At 38.6% G+C, this 14,510-nt stretch overlaps 1 protein-coding gene across 3 annotated transcripts in view; it reads left to right on the plus strand.

Moving 5' to 3' along the window:
* adka (adenosine kinase a) overlaps positions 1-14,510 on the plus strand; it is a 139,623-nt gene that overhangs the window by 38,766 nt on the left and 86,347 nt on the right. The gene's annotated exons all lie outside the window — the stretch shown is intronic.

A 14,510-nucleotide genomic window follows, 5' to 3' on the forward strand; every position in this document is an offset into this window, starting at 1 on the left:
GGAGGTGGTAAATAAGCATGTTTTCAAAGAGAGTCAGCTACTTTTTATAAATTCAATACCAAGTGCAAAACTACAGTATAGTCTACTTTCCAAACTGTCGCAAATGGGTTTTGAGTCTAGGCAGCTTTTTTTTTATTATTATTATAATGCAAATTGCGAATTTTGTGACATCCTGCCAATCATGTCTGGTGTAAGCATGTCATTTAGAATTTAATTGAGAATGGCTCTTAAATTTAAATTCAGCTTATGAATTTTAAATGCATTAGCAAAGTGGATGCAGAATTGAAATTTGTTTGAAATTTAAATTTCATTGCAGGGAAGTAGAACGGAAATTTAGATTAATTACTACACAAGCAAATTTTTTCCTAAAGGATGCTTAAATATGTTAATTGAAAATGCTGTAGACTTTTTTTTTTTTTTTAATCTAATTTATACATTTCAACTTAAGGTGAAAGGACACTTAATTTCATAATTATATTGAATATACTGATTTTCCTTACATTACAATTACAATACTGCAATAAATATTTTTTCCTGTCATTCACTTTCTTGTAGTTGTGGCCGATTTAAGGGAACCAGTACTTTAAAGGGGGGGTGAAATGCTCGTTTTCGCTCAATATTCTGTTAATCTTGAGTACCTAAACAGTAGTACTGCATCCTTCATAACTCCAAAAAGTCTTTAGTTTTATTATATTCATAAGAGAAAGATAGTCTGTACCGATTTTTCCCGCAAAAACATGACCGGCTGGAGGCGTGACGTGTGGGCGGAGCTAAAGAATCACAAGCGCCAGTAGGCTTTTGCGTTGAGAGCATGTGGAAGCTGTGACATTACCTTGAGGAAAAAACCATCATCCCAAACAAACCATGGCTAACAGTCAGATTCAGCATATATTTATGATCCAGAATCAGATCCAGAGGCTGAAATTTAACAAGAGCAGCATCAGCAATGACATCTCTATGTGTTATGTACTGAAACTGTATATATTTGCTTAGCGGTTTTGGAAAATGACTAAGTATGTTAAAACTGTACATGTGGAAAGTGCAGTTTGATGACAACATCGCATGTCGTTTACTTGATGTGCTTACACGGCGATAGCTAAGTTAACAACACAGAGATATTTGAAGCAGTTTTACTCACCGCCTGCGGTTCCAACACACGATCGTGAACCTTTTTCATTGGGATTGCATCATCCTTAAGAAATAAACGATGTTCAAATCCCGCGTCAAACTGGGCCTTGTTTGTAAAACAAGCATCTTCGAAATGCAGGGAACAAACAAAAACACTTCACAACTCCGTTGATGCTCTGTAAAAATAAACTCCATCCACTGGTCCCTTAATGCTCTTTCTCTTTTGGTAATCTGTGCAGGGTTGTCTTGCCCTGGCAACCAAAAACACACTCCTTTTGTGACATTTCGCGACGCTCTCGCTCTGATCAGTGAATGTCTGTTGTGCTCTCAGTGCTCTGCTATACGGGAGCGTGCGCTCTTCCGGCAGAAGTGCCTTAGGACCCTTATAAGGAAATTCCTCTCCATCTAATGTCACACAGAGCCATACTCGAAAAAAACTTTCCGAAACTTGTGACAAACCGGAAGGAGTATTTTTGGAACAGAAATACTCCTTCAAACGTACAACTTAATTTTTGAATCTTTGTCCATGTTTAGCAACTCTTTAACAGTGTAAAAAACTCAGTATGCATGAAATAGCATTTCACCCCCCCTTTAATATTTGAATTTGACCAACCCTGGTTGGAACTGAAGAAAATCCTTCCTTTTGGTTGTTCACTTTTTCATTTTACTAGATTATCACATAATAGCCAATATTAAAACAATTTGTAATATAAAAAATGTAGGTTGAATTTAGTTTGAAATAATAATATAATGATATCTACTATTAATATGGCACTTAGAAACTGTCCCGTGTCACATTGTAATCATAGTTCATAGCATCAGGGCCTGCAGTTTGCAAGCTCTGCCCATACTGTCGCACACAAAGGGGGCAGTTGAGACCGCTTGCTTTATGGTTTGGTACAGACACCCTTATTTTTCACCAGAGTGGGCTGTTTTATTTATCAGCCCAGTATTTATGGAGATTAATAAAGAAGAGTTGGGTCGGCTCTGCTGTAGTGGAGTGAGGAATCTGGAGTGCTATCGGTCTCGTAAATCAGACAGTCCATGCTCGCTCATGTCTCAAACAGTCATCTCAGCCGCTAGATACTAGTCTTGCTGCTCTCTATTAAACTCCCACAGATGTTTCCAGGCCTGGCAGGGGGGGTCGAGTGGGGGGTGAGATTATGTTGCTCACAGCAGAGACATGTAATCGCATACACACAGCTGCTAGTCATTCCTTAATGTTGTAGCTGCTCAGCTCTTTATTGTTCCACATTCACACACTTTCCTCTGAGTGTTCCTTGCATTTATTAATGTTAAGTATACTAAATATAAAAAAAACTGTTGTAACCTTGTCCACTTTATATTTTGAAGTTCTCAAAATTGTCAAGTTTAAATTTTACGCAAAATTTGATTATTCACAGGGTTATTAGGTCATGTTTTCCCCCTTTTTTTCCAAACTGTGACAAATGCCAGTCTCCCTTTTTTGCAGAATGCAATATAGCCACTCAACCAATCACACCGCACCATTCCACGCACTTTAGACCGTAATGGTGGTGCTCTGAAAACACCCGGCATCCTAATTTCCTCATCTACTTTGTACTTTGTGATCAACAAACAAGGGCTGCACGATAAATCTTATGTGATTGTCATGTGCATCTCATCAGTAAAGCCGGTTCTGTGATCAATAGTACTGGTTAATCTCCATCACATGCTTTAAGATGGAAATTAGTTAGGTGCATTTAATACGCAGAGCCGTAGATCACTGACAAGCTATGCTATATAGCATTCATTAGATGAAACGCATTTGATTATAAGCGATATTGCATAGCTTGTCAGTGTTAGTGTTTGTATTGATGCCATTTATGTTTTTGTTAATACAGCATATAGCACTAGTCAACGTGTGTGTGTGTGTGTGTATATACACACACACGCACACACACACGCACCTGTATGCTTGTCCCTCATCAGTTTTCTACTTTTAAATCACTACCTGTACAGCATAAAGACATCCAAGGTCCTTTTTTCTCAATTCAGCTTTCAGTTAGGCAAGTATCAATGGTGAACAAAATAAACAGGACTCATATTCATCTTTGCATTAAAAGATTGAAATGCATGCATTTAAAAAAATGCATTAATTAAATCTGGTCTCCAGTTTTTTCCTGCCTTGTTTTCATTCTTTGGATAAATTGATAATTTCCTGTCATGTTCTTGTCAGGCTGTGAGGGGTGTAAAACTGGCTTTTGTTGCTTTGCAAACCCTTGCAGCACTGTGGGGTCAAAGGTCACTCAGCAATGCCTCTGATCCCGTAGCTCAGTTTGAATGGAGCACTGCCTGCAGCTTTTGAAAGGCTCTTTCTTTCTCAGAGGAGGGCGAGGGGGGGGGGTCAATTTGGGCCGATAAAAGAACACAAAGCAACAGAGCAATGAACAGCCTTGTCAGACAGGGGAGTTTATTAACACGCCATGAATTGCACAAGAGTGGCTCCTGGACTTCTGTTTCAGAATCAAGCTGCAGGGCTTGGGAAAGACAAACAGGAGCTCAATGAATCTTTTTGGTGTTCAAGCCTCGAGCCACTAATACCTTCATGCACAAACATTTCTTGAAACCTTTTTATGGGAGTTCATTTGCTGTCAGTTAACATCCAGTTTGATGCAGACACAAACACATCCCAGTTAGAGAGTGATCTTGATCATGTTGCAGCGTTAATGACACAAAAACATGACACAAGCATAAATACACATCACACTGTGGGGATCAATGCTAAAATGTTGCTAATACTATGCGTTTTATTTAATTTTGCCATAAAATAATAATATTGTGAAAATTTCAGTACATTATTTCATAATCCTTATGCACATTAGAATGAGGTAAAGGTGTGAGCAACCAATCATGAAGTTTTCATTTTTGTGTTAAACTATCCCTTTAAGACACGTACACTTTCTCATTCACCTCTCCATTTAACTCTTCCCTGTTTCTCACCCCCCCACCCCACCTCTTGGTTTCTATAGCACCACGTCCCAGTATACCACTGATCTTTTCCCTATGGGCGTCCGGCATGTGCTCGAGATCAAAGCATAGTGTCAACCCGAGGTTCAGGAGCAAAACCAATTCACCTGCAGCGCCGTCTGGGCAGGGGGAAGCTTCTGTCGCGCTCTCACACTCTCTCCCCTTTCTTCCCCCCTCACCCTGCAGACAGGATTAGCCTCCCATGCGTCATGGTCTTGGACCAAGAAGCGCAAAGCACCATTTTACGACCAGATAAACTCTAACCATAAATTGACCGGTGGGTTTCACAACCTCTCGCTCTCATATTAACGAGAGATCGAGAGAAACGAGTCTCCCACGTACACCACCCAGACTATGCTCCCGTCGAGAGCGCCAACTTGCAGGACACCCAGTAGAAAGAGTCCATTGTGACGGATCATTGTGCATCAGCCCCTGCAGCATGGCTTGTTTGTCCTATGAATTTTTCAGCAGGCCTCTCCAGCACTAAACAACAGAGGCCTGTACTGTATGTTTAACCAGTTGGGTAGGGAAAACCAGTATGTTTGTCAGATAAACTCTACATGGCCTTGATGCAGTCTGTTCTGCCACGTCTGAAAGGTTACTCTGGGAAATGGGCCTCCGTTGGTGCCTCTCATCTGATCTCTCAGCTGATAGCACCGGGTGGTTCCCTACAAGTATGTGTGTGTGTGAGTTGCATAGAAAAGGAGAGAGTCAGACCGGATGGTGTCATTTACACTGTGCTACCGCAGTGTTCAAAGACACTGGTAAACTAACTCCATTCTCTCTCCCAAGCCCTTGTCTGAAACACGACACCGTACTGTCACACTGGAGGCTGCCGCCCTGGCCAAGAGGGGAAGTGGCGTTCACAGGCTCTCACAGAGACCTGCTTTTTCCTCTCTGAGGATGCTTTCACACTGGGGCTTTTGGTGAAGGCCTGGCTTTGGTTTGTTTGGTTGGTTTGAAAGTTGCTCTCTTACATCACCAGAGAACCGCACTCAAGTCCACTTGAAAATGGTGTTTTGGGAAGCTGTTGGTGTGGACTCCAGTTCTGTATTCAATAGTCACTTTTCCACTGTCGTGTCAGTGCATTAAATGGGCCAGACGGGGCTAATAGCCTCGGACCTGTAGCACAGAGGCCAAAATAGCGCTGCGTTTCCACGCTTGGGGCAGATAATCCGTTGCGATTCACTAAAACCCACCGTTTACATGCCTCTCAGGAACAACGTCATGCAACCCCATCAAAGAGGAGTTATCAGGAATTAATAAGAAATAAGTCACTGGAACTAGTGCCATCACAAAATGAACATGATAAAAGTGGCCGTTTGTTTGCATGCATTGTAAAATATTTAAATCCAAAAGCATCAGTTGTTTTACTATAATAAGTGATACATTGATCATAATGAAATAATTTATCAAGATTGAAAATATATATATATATATATATATATATATATAATTATTATTATTATTTTTTTTTTAAAGCTCCTGAATTAAGTTATTTCAAACACTCGCTGCTGACTAACAGTGAGTTTTGAGCTCAACTTATTTTAGAAAGTTTTTAATGCTGGTGTTATAGCGGTTAGCTTTCTGACATGATGTGCGGTGCCGATGCTCTCCAGATGCGGAGAAACTCTACCTTTTTCATAACCACTCCTGTAGCCCCAGCTGGCCCACTTTGGCCCAAGGTTTTCATCACAAATAACCCGGGGCGGCTGGCCCAGAGGAAGCACAAAAAAAAGTTTTTTTTATAAATACTCCGGGGCTTGCTATTTCGTCACAAAAAAAAGAGTTTTTTTTGTGACGAAATAGCAAGCCCCGGAAGTGACAGTGGAAATGCGCCTGGTCTAGAGTGAACTTATTAGCATATATTGCATTTTCTATGGCTGCTGCTTTCCACAGAAACCGGATTAAGCTCTTTGTTTCTACTGCATTATATTTTTAAATCTGCTGAGTATTTATAATAAAATCTAAAGTACATAAACACAAGCAAAACAGTAAAGTCCAAATGCACACTGCACAGACAATCGGCAACAAACACCAACAAACAAGTCTGTCAGAGTTTGTTGGATCAGTGCGTTACCCCTGATGGCTTCTTTTGCTGTTGGTCGGAGTTTTTGCCCTGACTGAACATGCTATATCAGACTTTCCACCTGTTTCCTGTATTGTTATTTAGCTGTATATTATTTAGGGGTTGGGTTGTTTCTGTTCTCAGAGCAGACTGCTACAAATCAACCTTTTTGGTATAAGAAATGTTTACATGTACCAGTGTAATTACATTATTGATAACCTTTATGGTGAGAGATAATAAATCATAAAGTTGAGTTTAATATTAAAATTAAATGAAGTCCATGTGTTTCCCTGATTTCGGGAGCAGTTAATGGTAGTAATATTATACTTTAATAAATATTTGTTTAATATTTCATACAAGATTCCCCAACTATTATCTCAATCAAGAGCACACAAAGTAAAAAATATATTTTTGTGTTTGAATATTACTGTTATTGTAGCTGTCTAGCTAAAGTCTGAGTGGGACCTATAATTTACTGTATTGTTATATTGATATTGAATTTATAATTTTAAGAAGAGTCTTCAAATAGATACTTTGAAATAATTTTTATGCATTTTATGTGCTAAAATCTTTTCATAATTAGTGTTATGATTGCCCCCTGATCTCACCGCTGGTAAAGTTGCTGTCAGTAAGTGTTTGCAGTTTTGCCTCTGTTTATATTAAACCAGTACTGTACTACTGTTTATTACTGTAAATTCAAAGAACCCAAAATCAAAAAATAATGTAAAGTAATATAAAAATAGTTACATGTAAAATTATTGTTGTTGCTGAAAGAGGAAAAATAAAACTTTTTTTCTTTCCAGTTGCAGAACTTTATTTAGCATGTGCTGAATAGGTTTCAGACATTTATTGTGCTACAGTTGCCTGCAGTATTCATTGCTTATATGGGTGTCATGATGACACAATCATAATTCAGTTCAGAACCCGATATTAACAGAGACCTGCAGGGAGAGGATGGTGAAACTCTGGTTCTGAACAAGCAGTCAGACCCAGAATGAAAGCAGCCTGCATTCCTGCACATTACCCAGCAGCTTTGTGCCTGCATGTGTGTGTGTGTGTCCCTTGATTGTTACGTTAGATTGCTCTAAAACAGCCACTTATTGGGATGGTGTGGGCACTGCAGTCGCACAAGCAGCTTATGTAATGAGACATTTTTTTCCCTCTCACTTTCCCCCTCCATCTCTGTCTGCCTACACTCTGAGAAAATTAGATGGTGTAGAAATGCTTGGGATTACAGGGAAGCGTGGCTGCGTGTTTATGTTGCTCCCCTGGCTGTGGTTGAGAAAAGATGAGATCTGTATGTTCTACTTGTAGCCAGAACTGTTGTGTTTATCTGGAGAAGGGAGGGATGTGCAAAATGTGATATTTTCAAAAACAACTAGTCAGTGGGTCTCTAGAAAGCCCTCGCTCCATCCATCCCTCCGTCCATTATTCGTTCTATCTGAAATTCCTTCCTTCCTTCCTTCCTTCCTTCCTTCCTTTCCTCAGGGTTTGAGATTAACACCTGCCAAATGTGGGTAAAAATCAGCTGTGGTGGTAACGCTGTCAAATCACTTGCCAATTAGGCAGGTTACTTTTCCTAAATTGTTCACTAATTAATTTCTTGAAGTTTATGTAAACCAAATCTGCGAAATTACTAATGTCACATACAATTCTGGTTTGATAGTATGCACAGTGGAACGCAGGCCCGGTGAGGAGGTCCAGTAGTGGGCCGATCACCGAAGCGAGGGAGACCCTGTATTAGGTTATCTTTTTATATTACAGCCTATAAAAAATTGAAAAAGCAAATACTCCCCGGTGCATCTGCCAGCCGTGCATTAAAGCAGAGCAGGATCAGTCACCTCACTTTTGGTTTACCACTGGCCTCTCTATGTTTTTATTTAAATGTTTTGGTTTAATTGTTTTTGGATAGAAGTTATGAATGGCCAGTAACTTTGAAATGTAAAACCAAATTGGCTGGTGAGTGAGAAAGTTAATTTCAAACCCTGGTTTTATGTAGGAAACTCCTGTTGATACTAATGAGGCCGTCATTCTAAACTGTTCTTTTCTCATTTGATACGTTTCAATGTTTGATTAATTTTACTGAATTGGTTCGTTCAGACAGTTCTTGTAAATAAACAGTATCAAAAAGTTTTATCATTGATTCATATCCCTGTATTTTAGGTGTGTTTTATAGTGTAATATTTCATTTATCACTGTTAGTGATAGTTTCATAAAGTGTGTTTTTATTCTTTCATATTGTTGCATTTAGTGTAAATGTTTTGAACTTTTTGTTGTTTTTATCCCAGAAAACTATGGCCCAATTACATTTTACATAATATAAAAATGTAATGTAGAAAGTAGGAGTCATTCTAGTTAATGGGTTTATTCTAAAACTCATTTGGTCTTTCCTCTCATATGAAATGTTAGATGTTTAATTCATTCTAGTGAAAAAGTTTGTTCAGGAAGTTCTTACAAATAAATAAAAAAATCATCATTTTGGTTTTGTGTATTTTTGGTTGCTTTATCTGATTTGATTTGTTTCAGAAAATTTGACACTAATTAAATTATACGTATTTTAATTGGATAGTTGTGTGTTAAAAGATATTGCATTCTTAATAGCTTTAGTATAGGAAAGTTTTGTAGCATGACTACCATAGTTTAAGCACTTTTCTTGTAGAGTTACAATCATAATTTAAAGTAGTTTAACCAAAACTGGTTTATACCAGCCATGTTAGTGTCTTTTTTTTTTCCAGATATACAGTTAAAAAAAAAGAATCACTAGTCAGTCACTAATCGACTAGTCGGTTCTTGAATGACTCAACCAGCCTGACCTATGCCTAGTCTGAACAGAGCGATGAAGTCTCCTAACAGGTCCGTATGCATCTGATCATCCCTCGCCGAGTCGCCGGCTTTCTTCCTCCTCCGGCCCTGTCGCTATGGTGAGGATGTCACATGGAAGCAGCCCAGCGGTGGGAGGTGTGAAAGAGAATGTCACAGACAGCAGTCCAAATATGACACCATTGGCAGGGGGCACGCAGGGGAAATGGCACACAACACCTCACTAAGCCACCTGAGCGTGAAATAAAGCAGATAAGAGAAACTGACCAGATGTTTTGCTCCGCAGGGGGACGCGAGAGTAAGCGGCTGATAGAAACGCTGAAGTCCTGTGATTGTTAGCCTATTGAGAGAGCCGAGACTTGAGTCCTATAGCGATGACTGATTTAACAGAAGCAGACAGTGCTCATCATTGTCAATCACAGTGATGGGCCGCACTCTCTTCCTCTCCTGTCTCATCCTGTCTCTCGCTCTTTCGTATTTTTTTTTTTTTAATTCGTTTGCTCCTCTCTTTCTCTCTCTCTCCCTCCTGAGCTTTGGTGCCAGGCTGGGCAGGCTCTGATGGGCAGACGGCAAGTTGTCTTCATTATAATGCCTTTATTTATTCATGTGTCTGCGGCCAGTGACAGCCGTGCCTGTGCACAGCTCTCCTCTCTGTCTGCGTCCTTAGAGATATGACTCATTTTCATTTCTCTCCCACTTTCTGCTCACATCATTCTCTCTTCTCTGTCAAGTGCTGCTTTCATTTAGCTTCAAAACTGACACGCAAACACACAACACGCATCAGTCACATCCAGCGGCCCACGTCAGCGCACAGAGGGTATGCGTCAACATTCGGCGGAAGAATCGCTCGACTAGGCTGGCTTGTATAGGCCAGATTGCCTCATGACCACTTTTGGGAGGCTAGTGCTGGCTGTCTATTTCGGTTCGGTCTATAAATAGCCATGCTGCGGTTTTTGTCAGTTTGATACACTTGTAATTGGAGTTGCATCCATCAGGTTACAGAGGGCTTTTAATCCTGAGACGTGTTGGCTGGGTTCTGGAGCTGGTTCTGGCTGAGTTTCAGGTTAAAGAGCATTCACCGCCATTGTTTAAGCCTGGGTTCACTGAGCTAAATGCTATTAGATTATTACAGTGTGTCAAAAGCAAATTAATCTAATTTTGCCTTTCCTTAGCTCTGCCAAATAGTCAACCCTAATCAGGCATTGTGTTCAGACTTCCTTTTTAAGCCCCTGGCATGAGGTACGTCGGGTTTTTCTAACGATTATAGTTCAAAATTAGGTTATGTTGCTCTTTCACCTGAATTAGTGCAGTTTGTTGAGATTTTACAGCTCTGCTGTGGTTAGTAGTCGGCCTCTTTGTGGTATAGATCAAAAAAGAAGACGTGATTATGAAACAGATCACTTCACTCTAGGCTCTTAGTTTTTTTTTTTTTTTTTCATGTGCTTTGATACATCAGAACCTGGTGGGCTTCTGTTATGGAGCCTAATGTTTCGGCAGCTATGTGTTGGGGCTGTCAACAGACACTGATTGTCCTCTGGCAAATGAAGGATAACTGCAGCAAGCATGTGACAGAGAGGAGAGGCAGCTGGTGGATGCAGGGATACGTGCTGGGTCACCTCACATCTGTAATAATTCATTCTTCAGACATTTCAAATATCATATGGGTCATAATTAGACATGGAAATTAAGAAATTAATCATTCTGGTTCTGTGTTTCATTTTGGAACTTTTGAAGAAGAAACATTATCCTTGTTAAATGGTAGGATTTATATATATATATATATATATATATATATATTAGTATATATATATATATATATATATATATATATTAGTATTATTAACTATACATTGAATAACCGTTCCAAAGAGATTAAATAAGTGTGGTCATATCCACTAGGTTAAAATAAGATTGTTTTTGAAAGAAGTCTCTTATGCTTAGCAAGGTCCCAAATACAATAAAATGGTAAAATTGCTAAATATTATATTCTGCTTGTTTAAATATATTTTACAAATATGATTTATTTCTGTGATGGTGAAGCTGAATTTTCAGCATCATTACTCCAGTCTTCAGTGTCACATGATCCTTCAGAAATCATTCTAATCTGCTGATTTAGAACTTCAGAAACATTTATAATTCTTAATGTTGAAAACAGTTACTTATTTACATTGTGGTTTTTATTTAGAAAACAAAAAGTTTCTATCTACAAAGTATATATTTTGTAAAAACTTTGAAACTATATCTCAAAATCGCTCAGAATTCAGATTAGAACCATACATTTCAAAAATCTCCATGACCTCAAACTTTTAAATGTTAGTGTACATTTAATTCATTTTATAACATGCTGTTATGCTGACACACTATACTCAAGTAGTGTGTGTAATTGTATTTGTTTGATTCACTGAAACAAATGATTCGTAAGAGTCATACCTCACTAGTCACACTTGACTTGAGGTTTGTTTTGATGTGGAATAAGAACTGGTCTCACTTCCTTTTTATAGATTCAGTTCAAAATTTAAACCTAGTAAAAATAATTTACAATTGAACATATTTTAGATCTTTAGAAATGTAAAAAGTTTAAGATTTGTCTGACCACAGAATTGCCCTCCAAGCTGCATGGACAGTTTTGGAATATGGGAAAAATTTTGTTTACTCTGGCATGTGTGCAAGTACTGATTTCTGTTTTATTCCTGTAATGGCCTAATCTGGCTCTACCTGCTGTGCTGTAGTCTTAATGTGAAAAAAAAAAAAAAAAGTATTTTCCATACGATCAGCAAATTTTGAGAGAACGTCAGCACTTTACATAATTTATGTTTTTGTTTGCATGTTTCTCTTCACTTCCCCAAACAACCCTAATGCATGCATGTGTACAGTACAGTGTGAGTGCGTGAGAGTCTTCCCTTACGTGATCATGTGCAGCCATATTATGTCAGAGCCGGGCTGTGTGCTCCAGGCCGGGGGGCTCAACGCAGCGGGAGACACTGCTGTTTAATTTCAGCACTTCATCCCCCTCCATAATGAAGCTTCCCTCACGCACGTTTGCTCACACCCTGCCAGTGCTGCTGGCGGGTAATTGGGATGTGACTGAGCATGAATATCCCTTACGCCCGCCGCAGACCGACCTCCCTGCGACCCTGCAGATAGCTCTTTGTCTTAATGGACATATCATCTTTTATTTAGATCTCCATTTGAAAGTAATTGTCAGCAGGAGGGGGTTATTGCAGTAGATGGAGACGAATAGACTGGTTTTCCACACCAGACCTCTTTGATTGGCTGCAGTTTTTGGCTGGCTTTGATTATGTGAGTCGGAACAAAGGTGTGTGCTGTGCCAAGCTGTTTTTGGAGGCTTATTAGAAGCACCGCCCCGACCCCATCCTTCTTAATCAGCTGCCATTGGAGCTCTGCTGTCTCAAAAACCATCAAAGATGTATACGTGTATCTTTTGAATGGCAATGCTGACACGTATGTGTTTAGATGTGTTTTACAGTTTACATCATTAATTATTTTTCACCCAAGGTTTACCATCAAGTAACTTATAGGTAGTTCACACCCCCCCCCTCCAAAGAAAAGGAAAAAAAAAAAATATATATATATATATATGTATGTATGTATGTATGTATGTATGTATGTATATATACTTAAATAATTGCATTTAATTAAATCTAATACGTGATTATATATCATTTACAGAATGAAAAGTCATAATTTACTCACCCTCTTGTCATTTTATTCTGTTCAGAACATTTCACTCTATTCATACGGATTATAGAGTATGTCATTATTCTTTTTAAAATGTCCAAGTTTTGGGTGAATGCAATGGCAATGGACTTTCAGTGTAGTTTCGTTAAAATGACAGTCTTGTGGGTTTGGAATACACTCATGTGGGTGAGTAAATGATGACAGAATTAAACATTTTCTGTCATCTATCATTTAACTTGGCTTTGATCCAAACCAACTACAAGTATGAATCCAAAATTACTAATTTGAGAAGTATTCACCGGTTTTAAACCATCACTTGTGCGACCAGTTGGTTTTAGAAGACACATCAATAGTTAAATGGAGATAACTTGTGTGCAATGAAGGGCTTTCAATTGATTTTAGTATAAATGCGCCATCTGGAAGGTTCAATTTGGCAAGTCAATATTGTGGCAGGACTTACACCATGAACGTGAAAGCTCCAAACAACTCCACAAAGAAGTAATTAAAATGCACAAAGCAGAAGATGGATACAAGAATTCAAGTCATTGAATATCCCTTGGAGTTAATTTTTATCTTTAATTAAGAAATGGGGAAGAGTATAGCACAGCTGAGAAAACTTTCAATTGACAGGATATAGTAAGTAAATCGTAAAAGTAAAATGGATTGTGAACGTGTTTTCACGTTGACTTTAAAGAACCTGAGGTGTCCACTGCAACATTAGCATCGTCAACAGCTTTAGGATGTTTATGTCTTTTTAGCCTAACATTGAACACACAGTACAGAACCACTTCCACACTGTAAACAGTGGAGTATTGCTCTACAGACTGGAGTGATTAATTTCTCATGTACACAGGTCATCTCTCAGGCACAGCATCTCATTCACAAGGGGCCCCAGCAACAGACATTGCAAGGTTGCAATAAAAGCAGCAAACGTAGCATCGTGTACTCTAATAAATCTTCGGAGGTTAAACCCCACAGCACTAAAAACCTAGAAAGACCTTTTCATCATCCCCATAAAAGTGGCAATGTCACAGTGTTTGTGGTAAGCCACCGTCCAGGGTGCTGGAATTAGTGCTCCCCTTGTAATCTAGTTTAACACAGCCTACAGACAGACATCCTGTATCTCATTTCATTGTTCAATCAGTTTTTGTTAAAGTTTCACTCCATCATAGTGGATCAATGTACATTTAGAAGCTTTTATAAGTCCAGAACTCAATGCTATATCAGTAGCGCCAGTCATCTCAGTGGCAAAAAATATGGTGAGGTCTACATATATGGGGAGATGGATACTACATTGGCAGTCATATTAGTATCAGCTGATAAATGTCACTCTTTAATGTTATCCATATAGGTAAAATGAGCTGATATATTTAAGCTGATAAATGAAAGCCAAATTTGTAGTTGGCTTGCCTATTGCACTATACAGATAAATGAATGTGTCAGGTCAATCTTTTTCTATATTTTTACATTGTTAGATTTTCTACTTTATTCCGGGCCTATACTGTATTTTTAAAATAACTCCGGGGTGAAAAAAAAAGATCCTTTTTCCCGATCAGTCCAAATATAAATGAGCCATTATGTAGGTTATCTGCTTCAAAATAGAAATATAATTTTATTCTTAATTGTCTGTCTGCATGTATATGTTTTAGAAGTCTTTCGCAATAATTTTTTTTTTAGCATCTTACACATTGAGCACTTAACATATTCAATTTTTTAATATTAAACTAAAACTACACATATATGGAAAGTAAAAAAGATAGAGAATAATGGACACATTTGTTAAGTATTTAAAACATAAATGTAAATA

This window comes from Carassius auratus, chromosome 38 (assembly GCF_003368295.1).
Source record: "Carassius auratus strain Wakin chromosome 38, ASM336829v1, whole genome shotgun sequence".
NCBI classification, from domain to species: Eukaryota; Metazoa; Chordata; class Actinopteri; order Cypriniformes; family Cyprinidae; genus Carassius; species Carassius auratus.